Raw genomic sequence first — 22,389 nt, 5'->3', positions numbered from 1 at the left:
CCTCACTCTCTTGAGGATGCCCTCCTTACACACAGAACTGTAGATCCTTGTAAAGTCCCTCTATTGGTGGTTCACTGTGGGGCTCTTGATGAGTAGCAGGCAGAACTACCTGTTAATGTCAGTGAGTGCATAAAAGTTATTCCACTGCCTAAATCCTCTGGTAAGGCAAACTGGATGGAATCTGTCCTTCCAGATTATTCACTCTCATCATATGGCCCGTTTTCCTGGTGGGATGGGGCGTGGGCAAGGAAATTAATTGTTGCAGTGCAAAGTCCTCCAAGCAGTGGAGAAAAGGGGACCTTCCCTTGTGCAGTCAGGAGCTTGGAAACACCAGCTTCTTGCTCTAGGGCTAGTCAGCCTAACTAACTAAAACAGTGGAACAGTTGATCTCACCATCCAGAGGCATGGATGGTTAACACCAGCTTCTTGCTCCAGGGATAATCCTAGCTAATCTAAATTGTCAAGGAACTGTTGTATCTCATACATTTGACTACTGAATCCTTTCCTGCTTCTATTAAAGAGATATGAAACCCATTTTTTTTCTTCATTTAGCCACCAATCAGTAAGCGTTACCCAGGTGTTGAACAAAAAATGGGCAGGCTCCTAAGCTTACATCCCTGCCTTTTCAAGTAAAGATACCAAAAGAACAAACAAAAATTGAAAACAGAAATAAATGAGAAAGTTGCTTAAAATTGCATGCTCTATCTGAATCATTAAAGAAAAAAATTGGATTTCATATCCTTTAAGCTAGGAGACTTCACACACAGGAAAAAACTAGCTCCTTCATCTACTTGGTCATGTGCAGCACTGATTCCTTTCTGCCCTCCCACATAGTACATTCTGGAAGAAAACAAAAGAAAAAGCATGGCTAGTTCTCACAAAACCTGTGATTTAACCCTTTTAAAACCCTAAAGTTAAACTAGTAAGGGGCCATGGTTTAAAACTTCATATACCAGATTAAGCACATTTATAAATTGTTTAAGTTTACTGTATCCATGAGGGTTATTCCAATAAAGTTGCAATCCAATCTGTCTAAAAATTGGGTTATTGTGGTAAAGTTATTTGCATTAAGAGAACTGTGTAAACTCCTTTAATATTTTACATTGAGAGAATCCATTAGAAAATATTTTATGGGCATCCTTAAGGGATTAAAGGCCCTGCATCTCCTGAGTGTCTGCTCGTAACATAACTAAGTAATAACTTAACACTTAACTTAACAGTTGAACTTTAATAACTTTGTCAATAAAACTTGACACATTAGGTGGGTGAAAGACCCGTGGGTTGTATTTATTAATACCAGCAATGGGAACTGGCAATGACAGGTAATACAACACGGATGGCGGCAATCGGGGGCCTACATGACTAACTATATAACCCCTTCTAGAAAAATGGCTAGAAGACACTGCTGCAGACCACAAGGCGGAGATACTCCAAGCAGCTTTGAAATGTAGAAGGTTCTCGGCTGGTCAATAACCAAGCTACCGAGCCTGTGGCATCACCCTGACTGCAATGGCCGTCATTCAAACCTCCTTCCAGCCTGCAGCCGTGATCCTGATCACCTGCCAGAGTAGGGTGCCAACGTTAGAAACTCCAAACCAATAGGTCCAGCCTTGACTTGTCGAACAGCATGTCAATAACTGGGGAGCTCAAGCTACCATCCTTGGTTTGAGTTTGAGTAACCCTCTTCCTGCCTCAGACACCTAGTCTGATATAGAGACACTAACATAGAATGATTGCCGCCTTTTATAACAAATATAACAATTGCAAATCATAACAAATGCATAACAGGGATGAGAGGGTGGGGAAAGAACTTCCACCGGAACAAAGAGGAAGTGGGCTCCCTGCACATCCCAAGGTTGGCAAACCCCTCCCAACACAATTCAACATTGTAACAAATACACACACAGCAGCAACACTCACTCAACCAGGCCTTAACCCTTAGCTACGCTCCGGGCTAGTCGCCCTGCACTTTCTTTAACATAATTTTTGGACTTTTCTATTTTAACTGTCTTGACCTTTTAATCACTGTATCCAACTATATCTCAGGTCTCCTATTGCTCCTCATTTTTCCCCTCTAGGAAATCATCATTGGGTGAGACAGCCAATGAGAAGCTATATAGTAGAAGACCAATATGTGCTCCTGAGGCTCAATTCAAGCTAGATTGATAAAATGTAAATGGGTAGTGAATAATTAAAAACAGTCTTTTTTGACAATCATCAAGAATTGTGACAGAAAAGTAATGGTTGAGTATAAGGAAGCATGATGAAGATCAGGATCAATGTTGAGGCTTAACTTAAAATATGCTCATAGTTTGCAAAATAAATAAATAAAAGCAAAAGGCATCTTGTAGCACAGACTTGCTTATTCGTAAAGCCAGGTTGTGCAGGTAAGCTGTAAGAGACCAGGTAGCACATACTTGCTTGTTTGTGAATCCAGGTAGCACAGATGTGCTTGTTATTGAAGCCAGTAGGCACAGGCTTCCTTGTTACTAAAGCAAAGTAGTACAGACTTGCTTTACAGGGGAGCCAGGTAGCACAGGCTTGCTATAGGAGGACAAGTAACACAGGCTTGCTTGTTAGTGAAACCAGATTGCACAGTTTTGCTGTAGGAAGCTAGAACAAGCTGCACGTGACCAAAAACACAAGCTAAAGGATACCAAGATCACAAGCTGCAGAGAAGCAGTAAAGCACAGAACCACATCAGAAAATGGAACAGTCAAGTGTAAGACAGATGCTCAGCTGTTTCTTAGGTATCTCCCGGAACTCTCCTTAGGAGAGTTATATCACCACTTACAGTGTAGCTGAATGGCTCCTAAAACTACAAGTAAAGACAACACTGTGTGACTGGGACACAGTTTTGCATGGTTTTGGTCATTGTGACATTTTCACCAATAGCGAAATAATACAATCCCAAGGCACCCAAATGTTTAAGTAAAATTATACTGGTAATTCGAACACCGTAACTAATTAAGGGGTTGATCACAATATATCATTGATTGTCGTCCAAAATGGTTTTCGTCGATCTGCCTAAATTGATCATCAAGTTTCTTAGGTGATCACAAAGCAAAATTGAATCATTTGTTAAAAGTCCACAGCCATGAATGCCTTTTCAACAGAAAAGCTCCAGCAAAGGCCTTTACATGTGTTAAGTATCTGTTCTTACCCAAAACTGACTGATACAATAGCCAACTCATACCTCTTAAGGTTACAGTAAGGGTCTATTCCATTAACCCATTTGTTTTTTGTGCAAGTGAAATACACATACATGTGTAACATTAATCAATTGTAATTAGAATCCACCCTCAACACTGATTAACCATATGAATGCCATATCTATCTTGGCATGATTGGCATAATTTACAAATCAGGACCACAACATCTACAAATAGCGTGTTTTTAATTTTTGTTTCTAATTCACATTCGTACTGTTGTTTTTGTTGCTGCTAGTACTAGGGTGTGTTTTAAAACCGGATTGTGCATTTGTGACTTCCATAGGAACCGTTTTCATCCACACCACTGCTTGACGATCTGAATGCATATTTTATGTTGTCATGATGGGCAAACTGTGCCCCATTTTTCTATCACTATATGGTTACTTTTAAACTTTGACAAGTTTTGCTTTTAACATTTCCATTAAGATTAATTCTTAAAACATTGCAATATCTTCTTATAATTGATTTTTACATAACTGAAACGGTAAAGTGTGAACCGGCTGTTTGTAACATTGTATCTGCCTAGTAGACCTTCAAAACCAGGTTTTATAGGGGATGCTCCACCAAACACGGCCTTGATAGTGCGTTTCAAATTGCTAGCGCCAACATTCCTGAACTCATGGTTGCGAAGGCGCATTTAAGTATTTTAAAAAGGCATTACTGTGAAAAGGACTCAGCCAATAGATTGTAATCTGGGATCTGGGCATTGTTTATGGCGTACACAACATATAATCAAGGTGAGTGGTAGGATAATGTGCTCATCATGGTTTCTGATTAGTCATATGAAGTTCTTTCTATGGGGTGCTCAGGAGGCTCGTACACTACCACACCCACAAATATCTCACTCTGGACATGGGCCTTATGTATCTAATCATAAGTATGCCCCAATGCATGTAGATGTGAAAACTAATCATCTAATCCTATATTCAGGTCTAAGCTTACAACTAAAATGAATTACTTTTTGCACTCTAAGTCACATTATAAATATGCTATCAATTTAGGAAGGAAACAATGTTAGCTGAGTTCATTCAGGATTTATGGAAATATTTTCTGGATTTAGTTCAATCTTGTTAAAATAGTGCAAGTTTATTTGGCTTTGTAAAATTTTGAAAACCTTGTTTTTAGCTAATAAAACAACTTCACAAGCTGCACTGTTATAATTATTCTGATGTTTAACTATGTAATAATTGTTTTTATGAGTGGGTTTTACTAAAGAATGTAAACCAGTATTTTTTTCTATAATTATGTCCTTCCCAGAAGATTTTGGTTTGGACTATTGATCTATTTACTTTAGAGAAACCGAAAAATTATGAAATAATTAAATAAACAGTTTGGATACAGTGAATGGGACTAATGAAGACAAACCTTTGTATTAAAGTGAGTTCTGAGCTAATCTTATATCACGCTCCATGCTAATGAATATATGTTAAGCTGTTTAGTAAGCCGCCTAGCGAGCACCGCCAGTGTACACGGTTGAAACATTCAGCCGCAGGCTAAGGGGATATTGTTACAGCTGAATTCACAGTTAACGTTGGTTTATATATGTAGAAAATGTAGGCACACGGCTTAGATTCGAGTAACATCCGGGTACTACCGGCTAACGAGACAGTTTGTAACTGATACAGTGAAATATAGAATTCACTATAGGAGTTAAACCATTTACTATTCAATAATTAACAAGGTAACGGGAATCTAATAATACAGCCAACACTCAATTTGAGTGACTATATAGTATCTGAATAATTAACAAAATTGGGTAACATTGGATTACATCCGGGCTACAGTGGAGACAGACATTTTTTAATATAAATGTTATAGAACTATTGCTAAGCTGTCACACAAGCTAGCTAAGGGAACATGGGTGGAATAATTAGCCGTATGCTATGTGGATAACGTAGTAGCAGAATTTATAAATTCTATAATCAATGCTAAATATTAAGATACAGGCATACGGCTCATATTTAACTACAGCCGGGCACTATTAAGCGGCTCATGAACCTGTTTGATACATATACAGTGTAACACTGAGCTCATGATTAGAGCTAAACCATCACCAATTCATTATTTAAAGTGTTAAAAAATAACCAGCATACAGGTTGTGGGGTTATACAGAATAAATGAAAATAGTGCAATTTTGGATAACATCCGGGCCATTTATATAAAACTAACGGCTCCACTACAGATACAAAAAAACAAACAAGCTCCACAATAGAAGCCACACAGATATAAGGCTTCTATATTTGATCTAATATTTGCTGGTCCCTATTTAAATAGTCATTACAAAGATACAAAGTCATTTTTAGTCTGCTAACAATTACTACTTCAGTAAATTCAAGATTAATTCCACAAATTAACAGGAATTAATAACCCGGCAACATAAGAGGGGCTATGGAACCGGTTATATATACTAAGTAACTATTTTTGGAATAACTAAGCAGCGGCTTACAAGAGTACTTAGGTTACTTTATTAATATCAATAGCGGTCCTAATGTCCGTACACTAACCTAAATCACACAAACATTAATTAAGGTGAAGCAAGTGTGAAATTTTACAACAACCTCAATATACAGGTGATCACAAAATATTTAGGGGCTATACACCTGTAACCTAAATACAGTACAAACATATAATGTATCTCAGTTTGCTACCTTAATCACCCATAAATTGAGTCTCAACTTAGCCCACTGATACTATAACCTTTGAGAAATTTTGCTAAATAATCAGTTTCTATTATACGAAACGGCTTACAGTACCATAAGAGCATTGTTCTCAGATTAACTATATATTAGTAAGGATATGATAGTTATAGTCCTGTGTGATTGACCTCGTTATCATCTAGATACGTTTGACACTGTCATACTTATACTCACAAAAAAAAAAGCGATTATATATAGTTGCCACTTCTATTGTGATTCTATTCTAGTGGGATATATTAACCTAGAAATACAGTGGCTCACAAGAAGTGACTCTAGTTAACAAAGTCCAGCCTGTCACACATCCTAGAAAATATTAACCTAGAAATATAGCGGCTAATAAGAGTGCTTATAGTTATCTAATACAGCCGGTTACACATTCTAGGGGTGAGAGGCTACACAAGGTTACTTTACCAACGTCAATAGAGGTCCCAATATCCGTACACCTATAATAACCACAAACATCTTTATGACAAATCAGGTGTGAGATTGTACAATAACCTAGATACACTGGTGATCACAAAACATCTAGAGGAGATATACCAGTCAACTCTACATAGTACTAACATATAACACATCATATATGGTACCTTAATTATTCATAAACTTGAGTTTTAACTCAACTCACTGATACTATAACCATTGAGTAATTTTGTTACATAATCTGCACAAACGATTAGCAGTACCTTATGAGCATTGCTCTCAGATTAACTGTATACTTATACAGATGAGACAGTTATAACCTTGGTGACTGACGCTATTAGCATCCAGACACGTTTGATACAGATATACCTGTATTCACACAGAATCAAACGATTATATCAAGGTGTTATTTCCATTGTGACCCTCAGTATGTAATAACTGGTGAATACACTGCTATTGGGCACTTGCACAACTATACAACAGCTTTCCAACGACAACAAATTTAGCATAGGAGTTATATTATTGCAAGGTGCTACAATCCTAGTGACACATAGAGATAATATAATCTAGGCATTCATATAATATTTGTGGTCACTATCAATAACTTAAACAGAACTTACTTTGAGAATTTTAAATTTGTGTGTTATGTGTTATGTGTGCACAGTTTTTAAATAAATTGAATAAAAGTTATATTTTAATATTCCTCATACAAAGCAACACCCTATAGTCTGGGCTAGAGTGCTGGAGATGCATAATGTCCCGTGGTAATTAAATAAACAGTTTGGATACAGTGAATGGGACTAATGAAGACAAACCTTTGTATTAAAGTGAGAAACACAAATGTGTACAGCTATCTATGCATTAACCACACAGACTAGGTCTAAATCCTTTTAAAGGGATATGAAAGTGAGAACAGGAGATAGACAGAGCATGTCATTTAAAAAAAATAAACACATTTTCTCCCATTATCAAATTTACTTAAAATCTCTTGGTATCCTTTCTTGAAGAGCATACCTAGGTAGACTTAGGAGTATGCATATATGGCAGAAGCGTTTGAAACAATATTATAAGTTTTTGCAAACATTGCTGCCGTATAGTGCTCAAGAAGACACATGCACGCCCCTGAACATATCTAGATCTACTATTACTTTGAATTAAATCATATTAAAATCATATTAAAAGGGACACTAAACATGAATGCATTTCAGTTTTGAATAGAGGTTTTTTGTAATATATATATATGTTTTAGCAAAAATGCTTCTTAAAATAACTATAGCTGTTTAAATATTCACCTTGCACCAGCATTTTTATCACAGCTCTTGCTCAGAGAGCCTAAGGTATCATCTGGTAGTGACTCAATTTGTTAATTGCTGACATGATACAAACCCCAATGACACTCTGAGCAGCTACAGTATTTAAAATGCTGGTGCACTGAGACTATCTAGCTATGCTTCACATGCACGTGCAGAGAAAAATATTAACATTAAAACAGTGATAACTTTTACTAGAAGTATTTTTGCCAAAACATGTATATGGCAAATATGTTTCTATACAAAGATGTTGCAATCAGCCAATAGAATTGAGCTCACATTCTATTGGCTGATTGGATCAGCCAATAGGATGAAAGCTCAATCCTATTGGCTGATTTCAACAGCTAATAGGATTTTTTCAACCTGAATTCTATCAGCCAATCGGAATCTAAGGGATGCCATCTTGAATGACGTCATTTAAAGGAACCTTCATTCGTCTGTAGTCGTCGGAAAGAAGAGGATGCTCCGCGTCGGATGTCTTGAAAATGGAGCCACTCCGCGCCGGATGAAGATAGAAGATGCCGTCTGGATGAAGACTTTGGCCGCTTCGTTGAGGACTTCTCCCTGCTTCTTGGAGGATGGATGTCGGATCTTCAAAACTGTAAGTAAATCTTCTGGGGTTAGTGTTAGGATTTTTTAAGGGCTTATTGGGTGGGTTTTAGTTTTAGATCAGGTCTTGGGCTGCAATAGAGCTAAATGCCCTTTTAAGGGCAATGCCCATCCAAATGCCCTTTTCAGGGCAATGGGGAGCTTAGGTTTTTTTAGCTAGTATTTTATTTGGTGGGTTGGTTGTGTGGGTGGTGGGTTTTACTGTTGGGGGAGTATTTGTATTTTTTATTCACAGGTAAAAGAGCTGATTACTTTGGGGCAATGCCCCACAAAAGGCCCTTTTAAGGGCTATTTGTAGTTTATTGTAGGCTAGGGTTTTTTTAATTTTGTTTTTTTATTATTTTCATAGGGCCCTTACATTAGGTGTAATTAGTTTAAATCTTTGATAATTTCTTTTTTATTTTTTAAACTTAGTGTTTATTTTTTTGTGTAACTTAGTGTTTGTTATTTTTTGTAACTTAGTTGTTAGTTTTTTTGTAACTTTGTAATTTTTTAGTGTAGATTTAAATTATTTGAGTAGGGTTAGGTGTTTAAATATATAATATAGTTAATTTAATTTGTAGTTTTACGTAATTTTAGTATAAAAGTTAGGTTGGATGAATCATTAATTTAATATAGTTTATTGTAATTTATAATAGTTAGAATAGGTTAATTAATAGTTTAATATAGTTTAATTTAAATCTAAAGGTAAGTTTAAATTTATTATAAGATAGGGATGAGTTAATATTTAATATAAAGTTAGCGGGTTGTTAAGTTTAGGGGTTAATAGCTTAATTTAGTTTATGGCGATGTGGGGGGCTGGTGGTTTAGGGGTTAATACATTTATTTAGTTGTGGTGGGCTCCGGGAGGGGTTAATAACTTTATGTAGGTGGCGGCGGTGTAGGGGGTGGCAGATTAGGGGTTAATAAGTATAATGTAGGTGGCGGTGGGCTCTGGGAGCGGAGGAATAGGGGTTAATAACTTTATTTAGTTGCGGCAGGGTTCGGGAGCGGCGGGATATGGGTTAAACAGTTTAGTATAGTGTGGGTGTTTAGTGACAGTATACAAATAAAGCTGGGAAAAAGCCGAAGAGCAGCGAGATCGATGACTGTCAGGGCCGCCATCAGGGGGTGACAGGGGTGACTCCTGTCAGGGGCCCAATGAGCCAGGGGGGCCCCATTAGGCAAGAACTAAAATAAAAAAATATTTTTTTTTTTATTTTTTTTTTTAAATTTGGGCAGCCACCAGTGGGTACTACAGCAGAGTGCTAATTGAGCATGGGAAATGTTATTACAAGGAGTAAAGTATTATCATTTGAGAGGATTTCTTAGTGTGCACTAAACCACTATGCGCAGTGTGAGACAGACTTGGCACTTTGTACAGTGTGTACCTGAGTCAGACGGCAGATCACTTTCATTTGCAGAGGAGGTAGTACTTACTTAGCAAATGTTTTTTATTTCTTTGTGCAATTTTGGATTGTAACTTCAGTGTGGTAGTAGTTGTTTGGTGGGGCTAGGGGTCCATCAAAACACATTTTTTTTTTTAGCAGCAGTGTATTTATGATTATTTGACAATGCTGTAGAAATTCTATATTTAAAACCATGCAGAAATGTTTCCTCCTCAATACACAAATGGTAGATGCCCTTTTGGCAGATATGCATTATATATATATATATATATATATATATATTACATTCCAGTTTACTGCCCCTTTATGCAAGGACTTTCCAGATGCAAGGAGGCATTTTATCTAAGATTTTTCCATCTGCATAAAATTTTATACTCTCAGACTAAGATTGCTCAGTGTTTGAAATGAGACAGGTTAACGTAAAACTGTTCAGTTTACACTACAGCTGACTTAATTTTGAAATACATACCAACAAGCCTAAATCCTGCATTTAACCAGATCTAATGGTATGCGTACCACAGCTTATGGTCCCACCAAGACAATATAGAGTACAGCATTTTCAAAATCCATAAGTACAGCTGACAGCTGGGAAAATGTGTACACTATATTTGAAGTGGTGCTCTTGGTTGGGGAAAATGGGGAAAAAAACAAACATATGTCAACCTTTTAAAGGTACTTTTCTTCCTCTAGCCATCTACCCAGCTCATTAATGTACAATTTTGAATTCACAGAATTATTTTTGTTTGCACATTTACAAATATGATTCTTTAAAAAGTGATCTCTTAATTTCTAAAAATTTTTTTTATCATGCATGTCACACACTGTTGATTTAGGGGATTCAAGGTGCATAAATGTTTCCTCCTGTGAGTGTTTCTGTGGGTGTCTGTGTTTATGTATTTGTACTTTGGTTTGTTTCTCTAGTAGTGTGTATGCATTTTTTATCTGTGGGTCTCTCTGTGAGGGTGGGTGTGTATGTCTTTGTGCATTTTCTGTGGATGTCTGTGAGGGTGTGTGTATATGTCTTTGAGCTTTTTCTGTGGGTGTCTCTGTGAGGGTGTGTGTATGTTTGTCTTTGTGTATTTTCTCTGGATGCCTCTGTGAGGGTGTGTGTGTATGTCTGTGTTTTCTGTGGATGTCTCTGTGAGAGTGTGTGTGTATGTATGTATGTATGTATATCTGTGTTTTCTGTGGATGTCTCTGTGAGGGTGTGTGTTTTATGTGGGTGTCTCTGTGAGGGTGTGTGTATGTCTTTGTGTGTTTTCTGGGGATGTCTCAGTGAGAGTGTGTGTATGTATGTCTTTCTGTGTTTTTTATGTGGTTGTCTCTCTGTGTGTGTATGTCTTTGTGTGTTTTCTGTGGGTGTCTCTGTGTGTGTGTGTATGTCTTTGTGTGTTTTCTGAGGCTGTCTCTGTTGGTGTTTCCTTGGGTGTATGTGCAAGTTTGATTTTGTGTGTGTGTCCATTGTCTGTTCCTTTTTAGGACATTTTGACCTTACTACTAATTATTCACATCTTTCTACAGACTTTGAGACTAACAAGACCTTTCCGGAAGTAACCAATCCACCATTTAACCTTTAAATTATTGTTTAGGCAGTTCAGGGCCCTTCCTTTCAGCCACTGCGTGCTGTTGTCATAATTTAGTTGTCATCGTCCTTTACAAAAAGATATTTAGAACTCCATTTTTTGTTTTCTAAATCTCCTTTTTTTTTTACAAAACTGTAGTTTACCTCATTACTTGTCAGGTCAATGTAAACAAGTGCTAAGTGTCTGTTTGGGTGTCTGTGTCTGAGTGTGTTTCTTTGCGTATCTGCTGGAGTGTCTATATGTGAATCCTTATGTGTGAGTGTGTTTGTGTGTTTCAGTGTATGAGTGTGTCTGTGTGTGTGTGTGTGTGTGTGTGTGTATGTCACTACCATTACAACATTTCCAAGTTTAAATAGACAATTCAAAATAAATTGCATATACGTTTTAGTCACTTGGTCAAAAATTGCACGTGTCAAAGAAAGGGGGGGGGCCCTGATCAATGGTTGAGTCAGGGGCCCCAAAATTTCTAGTGTCGGCCCTGATGACTGTTAGTTAACAACAGTCCGCTGCTCATCGCCCCATACTTGGTGCGTGGCTTTTTGACAGCTTTTTTGTTAAATATGGAGAACGTATTCAGGTCCGCGGGAGCGATGTTAGGCGAGCGTATTGGTGCCGGCAAATGCAGCACAGTTGACGGCTTGATAAGTAGGCCCCATAGTCTGTGATTGGCTGATAGCTGTCATGTAATATTAAACACTGCATGGAATATACTATGATTTAAAGGGACACTTGCGTTTATTCCGACGCAGCTTACCTATCATCCAAACCGCCACCTCCGAGGCCTCGATTGCCATAGAAATCAATGAGTCTGAAAAATCTGAAAGGTTTGTTATACTTTTTAGACGCTGAGACAAATATAACCAATACAAAGTTTTTAAATAGCATTGTCTTTCTAAGTCATGTCTGGCAATGTTAATACACCACATTATTCCTTAATTCACTCTGCAAATATGTTCCAACAAAGGACTGCAAGAGACTGAAAACTTGCATACAAAATATATGAAAATGTCTTTAAAATGGCATTCTTATTCCCACATAGGATAGCAAGAGACTGAAAACTATTGCTTGCAAAATACACGAAAAGGTCTTTAAAATGGCATTCTCCTTCCCACAAAGGATAGCAAGAGACTGAAAACTATTGCATACAAAATACATGAAAAGGTCTTTGAAATGGCATTCTCCTTCCAACAAAAGATAGCAAGAGAATGAAAACTGCTGCATGCAAAATACATGAACATGTCTTTAAAATGGCATTCTCCTTCCCACAAAGAATAGCAAGATAATGAAAACTATTGCGTACTAATTACATTTAAATATGTTCAAAATTGCATTCTCTTTCTAAGTGCTCTTTCTAAGTCATGTTTGGCAATGTTAATACACCACATTGTTCTTTAATATGGGAGTCTGAAAACACCTTTTAAGCCTCCACGACGCTGCCATCCAAAAACAGAAAACCAGAGTAATGATTTTATCTATAGCTAAATACTCATGTGCATAAGTAATTTATGGATAGATTATGAGTTTTGCGGTATGAGTTAAAAAGCAGTGTTAAGGCAGGTATTACAAGTCTTGCAGGTTTAGGTGTACTGCACACTTTTTTGGCCTTAACGCAACGTAATTACCACAGCTTTCAAAAAGTCCTTTTTCAATGGGACTTCCAAAACGCCGGTATTACGAGTCTGCCTGGGCGGCCAAAAAGTGAGCGGTACAGCCTATACCACCAAGATCCATACCATAAACTTAAAGTCAGTAGTTATGAGTTTTACGCTACAAAGCTGTAACATAAAACTCATATCTAAAGTGCTAAAAAGTACACTAACACCCATAAACTACCTATAAACTCCTAAACCAAGGCCCTCCCGCATCGCAAACACTAAAATAAATTTATTAACCCCTAATCTGCCGCTCCGAACATCGCCGCCACTATAACAAACATATTAATTCCTAAACCGCCAAACTCCTGCATCGCAAACACTAGCTAAATATTATTAACCCCTAATCTGCCGCCCCAACCTACATTTATTAACCCCTAATCTGCCGCCCCCAATGTCGCCGCCACTGTACTAAATGTATTAACCCCTAAACCTAAGTCTAACCCTAACACCCACTAACTTAAATATAATTAAAATAAATAAAAAAATAAAACCTAAAAAAACACTAAATACTTACCTGTAAAATAAACCCTAAGCTAGCTACAATATAACTAATAGTTACATTGTAGCTAGCTTAGGGTTTATTTTTATTTTACAGGCAAGTTTGTATTTATTTTAACTAGGTAGAATAGTTACTAAATAGTTATTAACTATTTACTAACTACCTAGCTAAAATAAATACAAATTTACCTGTAAAATAAAACCTAACTTGTCTTACAATAACACCTAACCTTACACTACAATTAAATCAATTACCTAAATTAAATACAATTACCTAAATTACAAAAAAACAAAACACTAAATTACACAAAATAAAAAAAGAAATGATCAGATATTTAAACTAATTACACCTAATCTAATAGCCCTATCAAAATAAAAAAAGTCCCCCCAAAACAAAACACCCTAGCCTAAACTAAACTACTAAAAGCCCTTAAAAGGGCCTTTTGCGGGGCACTGCCCCAAAGAAATCAGCTCTTTTACCTATAAAAAAAAATACAAACAACCCCCCAACAGTAAAACCCACCACCCACACAGCCAACCCCCCCCAAAAAATCCTAACTAAAAAAACCTAAGCTCCCCATTGCCCTGAAAAGGGCATTTGGATGGGCATTGCCCTTAAGGGCATTTAGCTCTTTTTCAAGTGCTCAAACCCCTAATCAAAAAATAAAACCCACCCAATAAACCCTTAAAAAAGCTTAACACTAACCCCCCGAAGATTCCTCATCGAAGCCAGCAGGAGTCTTCATCCAAGCGGCCGAAGTCTTCATCCAAGCGGCCGAAGTCGTCATCCAAGCCCGCAGAAGTCTTCATCCAGACGGCATCTTCTATCTTCATCCATCCGGCGTGGAGCAGGCTCCATCTTCAAGACATCAGGCGCGGAGCATCCCCTTCAATCGAAGTCTTCTTGCAGAATGAAGGTTCCTTTAAATGATGTCATCCAAGATGGCGTCCCTTGAATTCCGATTGACTGATAGAATGAAAGGTGAAAAAATCCTATTGGCTGATGCAATCAGCCAATAGGATTGAGCTTCAATCCTATTGGCTGATCCAATCAGCCAATAGGATTGAGCTCGCATTCTATTGGCTGTTCCAATAGTATGACATGATGCTTCACTAATGTCTCTGACTACAGGGGTTAGTGTTTCTGTTTTACCCATTGGTGTTTATGTATGTGTGTGTATGAATGTGACTGTGTGTGTATTTATGCATGTATGTGTATGTGTGTATGTTTGTGGAACCAGCAAATTACAGACCATGTTACTACAGCATGGGGGAGGCGGGGGGTAAACAGTGTCAGTCTATACAGTAATATTATATACAGTATAGGGGGGCTGGACCATGTCACAGACTACTGTGGTCACTTTATAAAGTACTGGGGTGGGTATGGTCAGGCCAGCCATCTCACCGGCAGATTACAGACTGTGTCACTGACTCACTATATACAGTACTGGTGGGTTAAACAGTGTCACTATATACAGTAATTGGGGGTCAGACCATCTCACAGACTATGGGCACAGGGTACATCCTTTTGTAGACATGTAATATGATTCACATTTTTTTCTGTGTTAAATGTAAAAAAAAAGAAAAAAGATATGTATCAAATTCACTTTTTTGGGGGGGTGGGGGGGGGGGTGAGGGATCCTTCTTAGATTCTTGCACCTGGGCCCTATGGTTTCTAGTTACGCCCCTGGATGAGAGAGAGAGGAGAGAGAGAGTCAGACAACCATCAGAATCTGTAACCTATATTCTTATCTGCTCCTGAGATTAACTACATATGTTTTTCATAAAAGGATAGAAGAGAAGGAATCAAATGACATAATAGAATAAAATAAAAAAATAGTTTACTATCACATGCTATTTATGAATCCTGAAATAAACTTTATTGATTCATGTACCTTTAATAGAATTGTGTTGTTTATTCAAAACTAGCGACTAGATAATTAATGGGTTATCTATTCTATTCAAAAATAAAACCTCTGGTGTAGATTGACTAATTGATAAACAGAACAAAGTATATCTTACCCATGCATTTAATTTGACCACAAGCATTTTTAACATTTGTATTATGTAAATAAAATAAAATCAAACCAATATATATATATATATTAAGACTATAATTTATTTCATGATAATCTTAATTTTTTTAAAATAAAAGTATTTTTAACATGCATAGTAAAAAATAAATTAACATTTATATATTAAACAAAACAATCATAAAAAATAAATAAAAATAAACTAAGCATTCTATTCCTTTGAACGCTTAGAGGCTGGGGGAGATTGTGGAGGTGATCTCTCCCTTGCAGCCCTGTCATGTATAAGCATGAAGAAATTTCTGTTAAAATGCCGGTTATCTTTGCCTGCCCTCTCCCTACGCTCCAATTCACCCTGCTCTATAGCTACTCTGGCCCTGTCTACCGCTTACCTCTCCCTATCAAAAATTAACCTATCACTATACCTCTCCCTATCATATACAAATCTTTCCCTGTCTAAATCTAATCTTCCCCTTTCTATTAACAGTCTTTCCCTCTCTAACTCTAATCTTTCCCTATCTAATTGACGGCCCCTCTCTATTATCCGCCCCTGTGCTCGACAGATAATCTCAATGAATGTCCCGTGCAACTTCCGGTGATCAACAATGTACTGCCTGGCCAGATCTAACATTTCAATAACAGCTAAATCTTTATTAGGATGAAGCTGTTCTTGGCCAGGTTCAGCATAGCCAGGAGCTGCTCGGGCATGAGCAGCAGGGGCAGGAGAGGCACCAGGGCTCTGAGCAGCTGGGGCTTCTGTGGCAGCATGGACAAGAGCATCTGGATCCGATGTTGCCTGGGAGATTTCCTGCTCCTTGGATTCCTGAGATAGATTCTCTCCCAGGAACTCCTCATGCAGAATTGCTCTCATCTCACGAAGACACACGGTGATCTCCTCAGACACTTCCTTTGCCAGTTCGTTATCTAAAGGAAAGGGAAAATACAAATATCAGAATCACACGTAATTTAAAGCAAAAGACTAAAGGCATTTGAAAGTTAAAATATAGCTTTCCGGATTCAGATCAAGAATATAAATGTAAGAAAATTTAGTTTCACATGTACGATTCAGATAGGTTATGTTATCTTAATACACTGGCAAATAAACATGTATTTTCTTTAGTGCTTTGTTCTCTTGGTATTTTTGTTTTTTAAATGTATGCTATGAGATGTTCCATTTTTTGTTAAGCACATAGGTAGAACTTTCTGATTGGTGTTTAAATGTAGCCAAACAATCATCAAGTGATACACAGGTGATGATCCAAACATGGGCTTCCTTCTAAGCTTACATTGTTTATTTTTCAAAAATAGATAACAATAGAAGGAGGAAAATTTTATAATAGGATACATTTTTAAATATTCTTAAAAATGCATGGTCTATCTAAATCCTGAATGTTTTATTTTGACTATACTAATCTTTGAGATACTATTCAATCACAGATTATATCACAGATCAATGTAATTTAACATTGTTGTTTAACAATGTAATATTCTTGTTTAAGACTATTTAAACATTATGGCATTGACTGTCCCTTTTAAGTGAGCACACTTATAACATTAATGTTTGTTCTTGTTTTTGTTTCCTGTGGAGGAGATCAAAGAGGTTGGTGGTTGCCAGAAAGCCCTTCGTACCTCAGCTAAAATTAATAATGCATATATATATATATATATATATATATATATATATAGTTACAAATCAAATTTAAATCATATGGGTAAGAGCATTTTAATTAAACAAAATCTAACATTAAAAAACATACCTGTTGTTCGGCTAATGCCTGCTGCTTTAGGGGTGCTGCACATTAGGTTAGGCAGTGTCGCTGCTGAGGAGAAGCTGGACTCAGTATGGATACTGATGACCAATGGTAGTGTGGCATCACCATAATCAGGAGCAGCAGCACTGGTAGATGCTGAAAACATATAATTTAAAAATAGAGAAAATAAATATTATTGCATATAATATTGTATATACAATAAAAGGCCTATTATTTTAAACAAAATAATTTGCGACATGGATAACACATGTAATAAAACTTTAATTACCTGCCAACTCGTCAGTATCATGCCTGACCTCATCCAGACCTAGCAACATATTAGACCCCAACTTCTCCATCAGCAGAGTCTCGTATGAAGAGAGCTCTGCCACATACGCACCGCCACCACCTGTAGTACATGCAGACTTCCTCTCCCTGGTCTGCTTGGCCTTTAAGATTCTCTTGATATCTAAGAATCTTTTTTTACAATGCTCCACTGATTTTGCATGAGCGCCTTCAACAAAAACACTGTCATCTATACTTTGCCAGATCTGATTTTTTTGTTGCTGAGAGAGGTTTGTTGGGCTCTGGAACCATAAATAAAATGATAGTGCTCAAGAACCTTTGTTACAAGAACCCAGTTCTGGTCAAAATTAAATTGTATATTGCGTCCGGATTTTATCTTACCAGTCTCCGCAGACGCTATATACAATCAAACAAAAAACAAAAAATGTTGCAACAACAAATCCAGCAATTAATACTTATTTTCTCACACAATTAGGAGCTTAGTAAATAACATTGGACTCCATTTTCATGCACCTTTTATAGTTAACTACTCATAACGTTATCAATCAGCCATTAGTAATTTGATATAAAATGAACAATTACATTTTTTTCTATTCTAATCTTTGTTTACGCAGTTATTCGATTCTTTAAGGATATCATATTCATAATGTCACGTCTATCTTTTTACTGATGGGAAATTGGTGGGCCTGGTCTACGGTATGAACGGTTACTTCCCCAGGAAGATTGAAGAAGTCAGAGGAATGGCTCAGGAAGATCGGGACCACATCATATATGAGATGATGCACAGGATGAGACACGTGTCCGGCATAAGACGGACACACCGACAATATCTCCATCAGTTTAGTGACCTGAGATGGCACAAGCAGGAGCGCTATAGAGCTATCAGGTCGTTTATTAGGAGATGTAAGTGTAATTTAATTGACCCCCATACTAGGGACTACCTTATCCTATCTAATAATATACACAACCACCAGTTGGGGTGAAAAGGCCACAGCTTGTTTTATTCAATTCTCTTAACATATAAACAGAACAGTTAAATAACCTAATAATAAAATACACATTAACAATCCCCCCCTCGAGGCTTGCCACTTAACCTCTTGTACTCCTATGCCAAAGGTCCCCACAGGAACCGTAATAAACCTCTCCTGCATGGCAGGAGGTACCCCATCAAACTCCACAGACCACCAAAGGCAAGCCCCATCCGCCAAGCTGCGACAGAATTGTCCTTCCTTAGATCCAAACTCAGGGAGGGTGGGAGGGAGCTTCCTCTCACTGTCAGGTCCGAATAGAAGATGAGCCTACTTCCTGCTCACTTGTCCTTTTTAAGCTCTATCCTCTGCCCGCCCACTAACCAACCCACCAGCTTCCTACTCACTAGCCCTGCTCTGGGGTCAAATGCCCTTTTGAAATAGGCATTTCTCCAGGGCTGGGATGACCCCCATACTAGGGACTACGTTATCCTATCTAATAAAATACACAACCACCAGTTGGGGTGAAAAGGCCGCAGCTTGTTTTATTAAATTCTCTTAACATATAGACAGAACAGTTAAATAACATAATAATAAAACACACATTAACAATCCCCCCCTCGAGGCTTGCCACTTAACCTCTTGTACTCCTATGCCAAAGGTCCCCACAGGAACCGTAATAGACCTCTCCTGCATGGCACTAGGTACCCCATCAAACTCCACAGACCACCAAAGGCAAGCCCCGTCTGCCACCGGGACGGCCTAACGCCGGATCCCGCCACCACCCAAGGCCTTTTCAACCCCTTCCCTCAAATTAAAATTGAGCAAATGGAGCCCCACCTCATTCAAATGGACCCCATCTCTCAGAAAGAAACATTCCCCCGACTTCCCTTCAAACTCCACGTGCCGTATTGACCCCCCTTTTTTTTTCTACAAACTTACTCAAGATTCTGTTGATCTTTCTCCTAGATATTTCCAGCCTCCTGGCATACCATGCTGCCCGCCAATTCAGCCTGGGTTCAATCTCTGACCACACTACCATAATTCTCGGAAACAATTCCCATAACCTCATCAAATCCCTCTTTACTGCTGCCAACAATTCTTTCTGAGAGACGAATCCCAAGTCATTCCCGCCCGCATGTATCACCACCATACCTGGCAGACAGTACAATCTGGCAAATTCAACCATTTTTACAATCACCTGGTCCCACCTTAAACCCGGAACCCCAACCATCGTATCCGGACTGTAGTGCTATCCAGCCCCAGCTGACTCCCTTCTTCTTTGGTCATTGCGACTCGTCTGGCCCAATAGATGTTGGAATGTCCAATAATCCAGCATTCCCGGGAACCTAGCCAGTGGAACAAGTAAAAATAACCATCACATAACACCCTAAATCAGTAACTCCTGACGTACATAGGTTCTAAAACTGCTAGACGCCCACCTACCAATCCTTTTTTTTCTTGCGTCTGACATACCCAGCATTCTCGCCTCAGTAGCTGCCCCGATTCTAAAGGAATGAGACCTGAAATCAAATTGTGGTAGACCCAACCGTCCCAACACCTTCCTAAAAACTGCTATAAACTGAAAGCGTGATAACGATTCCCCATTCCTATGGATCAACAATGGGCCGTCTCCCTGCGGTCGCACCCGTAAAAAGGCGGCCATAGCCTCGATTGGGCAACACGCTCCCCCAATCGACCTGAGGCTGATAGCCCTCCCTTGCCCCCCTTGGTCAGTCTTTGACCTCCTCAACCATATGACTAGCTCCCCACCTTGGATCCACACGTCACCCTTCTGGATCCCTTCCCCATCCTTTTTATTCGCCCCCACCACTTCAGAAACCCGGAAAGCCGCAAAGAAGGCAATCACATATGCTACCCGGAAAAGTACTAACTCATACCTGTCTGCGCACACCAAGTCTAGCGCTCCGACCACTCTCTGTAGCAAAGAAAAAATTACTGGCCTCCTAGTATCTGGAACTCTACCACCCCTACACAATCCCCTGGCCGCCATGCAAACTACAAAAGACTTGGTGACATCCTCCCACCCCAAAAACTGACAGAGGAAGGCAAGAGCCACGAGCCGTCGCTTCACCATGGCCCTTGATGCCCTCTTGTCTACCCCATTCCGCCATCCAACCAATGAGGACCGCCAACCAGTTCCAGGCCGTGAAGCCCCCCCCAGCCTTTTTGAGCACCATACACCAATCTCTCCATACCTGAGAATAGGCTCTCCACGTGGACCCTGCCAGTTCCCCCCATACCATCCTCAACAAGCCAAGAAGTCCACCTTCCACAAACTCCCCGGGCACTGCGTCCCTTCCACTTCTGCCAACGGAGCCAGCTCCCGGAACCTGTGCCACTGGAAATGGGAAAGAGAATCAGCTATCCCATTGGATCTTCCAGGCACATGCACAGCTTTGAAAATTACATTACATCTCATGCACTCCAACACAAACAAACGGAGGAGGACCACCACCGGAGGGGAGGATGCTGACAGTGAGTTAACTGCCGCCACAACTCCCATGTTGTCCGAATGAAACAGGACTTTTCTATTCCGCAATAGTCCGGGCCAGATAGTCAACGCCACCAACAACAGAAACAATTCCAAGAACACCAAGTTCTTAGTCAAGTTCTTCACTCGCCAATCCTGTGGCCAAGGCTCCGCGCACCATTTACCCCCAAGATACGCTCCGAACCCGTGCGCCCCAGAAGCGTCCGTAAACAGGTGAACATCCGGGTCCTCCCACCCCACCTGCTGGATCAAGGACCTTCCGTTAAAGTCCGATAGAAATCTCAGCCATACCACCAAGTCATCCTTCAATGCCTTTGTCAAGCGAATGTGGTGGAACAGCTCCTTCACCCCAGCAGTGGCTAGCGATATCCTCCTGCAGAACACAATCCCTACCGGGATAATCCTACAAGCGAAGTTTAACTTTCCCAACAGGGACTGCATCCCTCTAAGCGATATCTTCTTCTTCCCCAACGCCTGCCGCAAAACCCCGCACAAGTCAGTCACCTTGTCCTCCGGGAGGCAACACTCCATCTTAACCGAATCAATGTGTATTCCCAAGAAACTCAGTGCAACACAAGGACCCTCGGACTTATCACCCGCCACTGGGATTCCAAATTCCTTGGCGACCTCCCCGAAAGCATCCATCAACAGCTGACATGTATCGCTGCCAGACGGGCCGACAAACAGGAAGTCATCCAGGGAATGCACCATGGATTTCAACCCAGTCGTCCTCTTCACGACCCACTCGATGAAGCCACTGAATTTTTCAAAATAGGAGCAAGATATTGAGCAACCCATGGGTAAACATAGGTCGACAAAAAACTTCCCCTCAAAAGAACAACCTAACAAGTGGTGGCATGCCGGGTGAACAGGAAGTAGCCTGAAGGCTGCTTCCACGTCGACTTTGGCCAAAAGGGCCCCCAACCCCCCTGCCGGACTAAGGCCACTGCATCATCGAATGATGCGTATCGGACCGCCGCCAAAGCTGGGTCGATGCCGTCGTTCACCGAAAAGCCTTTCGGGTAAGACAGGCGATGAATCATACGGAATTGCCCCAGAACCTTCTTGGGGACTGCCCCAAGAGGAGACAGCCTCAAGTTAGGCAGTGAGGGGGGGTAAAAAAGGGGCCCGCCATTGGTCCAAGGGCGACCTCCTTTTCCAATTTGTCCCGAACCCCCCCCGGGAATTCCCTAGCAGATTTCAAGTTCCCTGACCCCCCTCCCCCTTCCATCTCCTGTAAGGGGATAGGGAAACCCGAGCAAAACCCCGTTAAGAGCAGCTCGGCATCTCCCTACCTGCCCCTCACCTCATAGTACCGTCTTAGCCACAGGACCATCCTTTTGATGTCCACCGGCGACCGTGCTCTGAACACCCACTTCCCCTGGTCTATTTCCCGCTCTACCTTTCCGGAAGCATTTGGAATAGGAATGGACCCCCCCACATCCCGA

The sequence above is a fragment of the Bombina bombina genome, chromosome 3 (assembly GCF_027579735.1).
Source record: "Bombina bombina isolate aBomBom1 chromosome 3, aBomBom1.pri, whole genome shotgun sequence".
Classification (NCBI taxonomy): Eukaryota; Metazoa; Chordata; class Amphibia; order Anura; family Bombinatoridae; genus Bombina; species Bombina bombina.
This window is presented reverse-complemented; position numbering follows the sequence as displayed.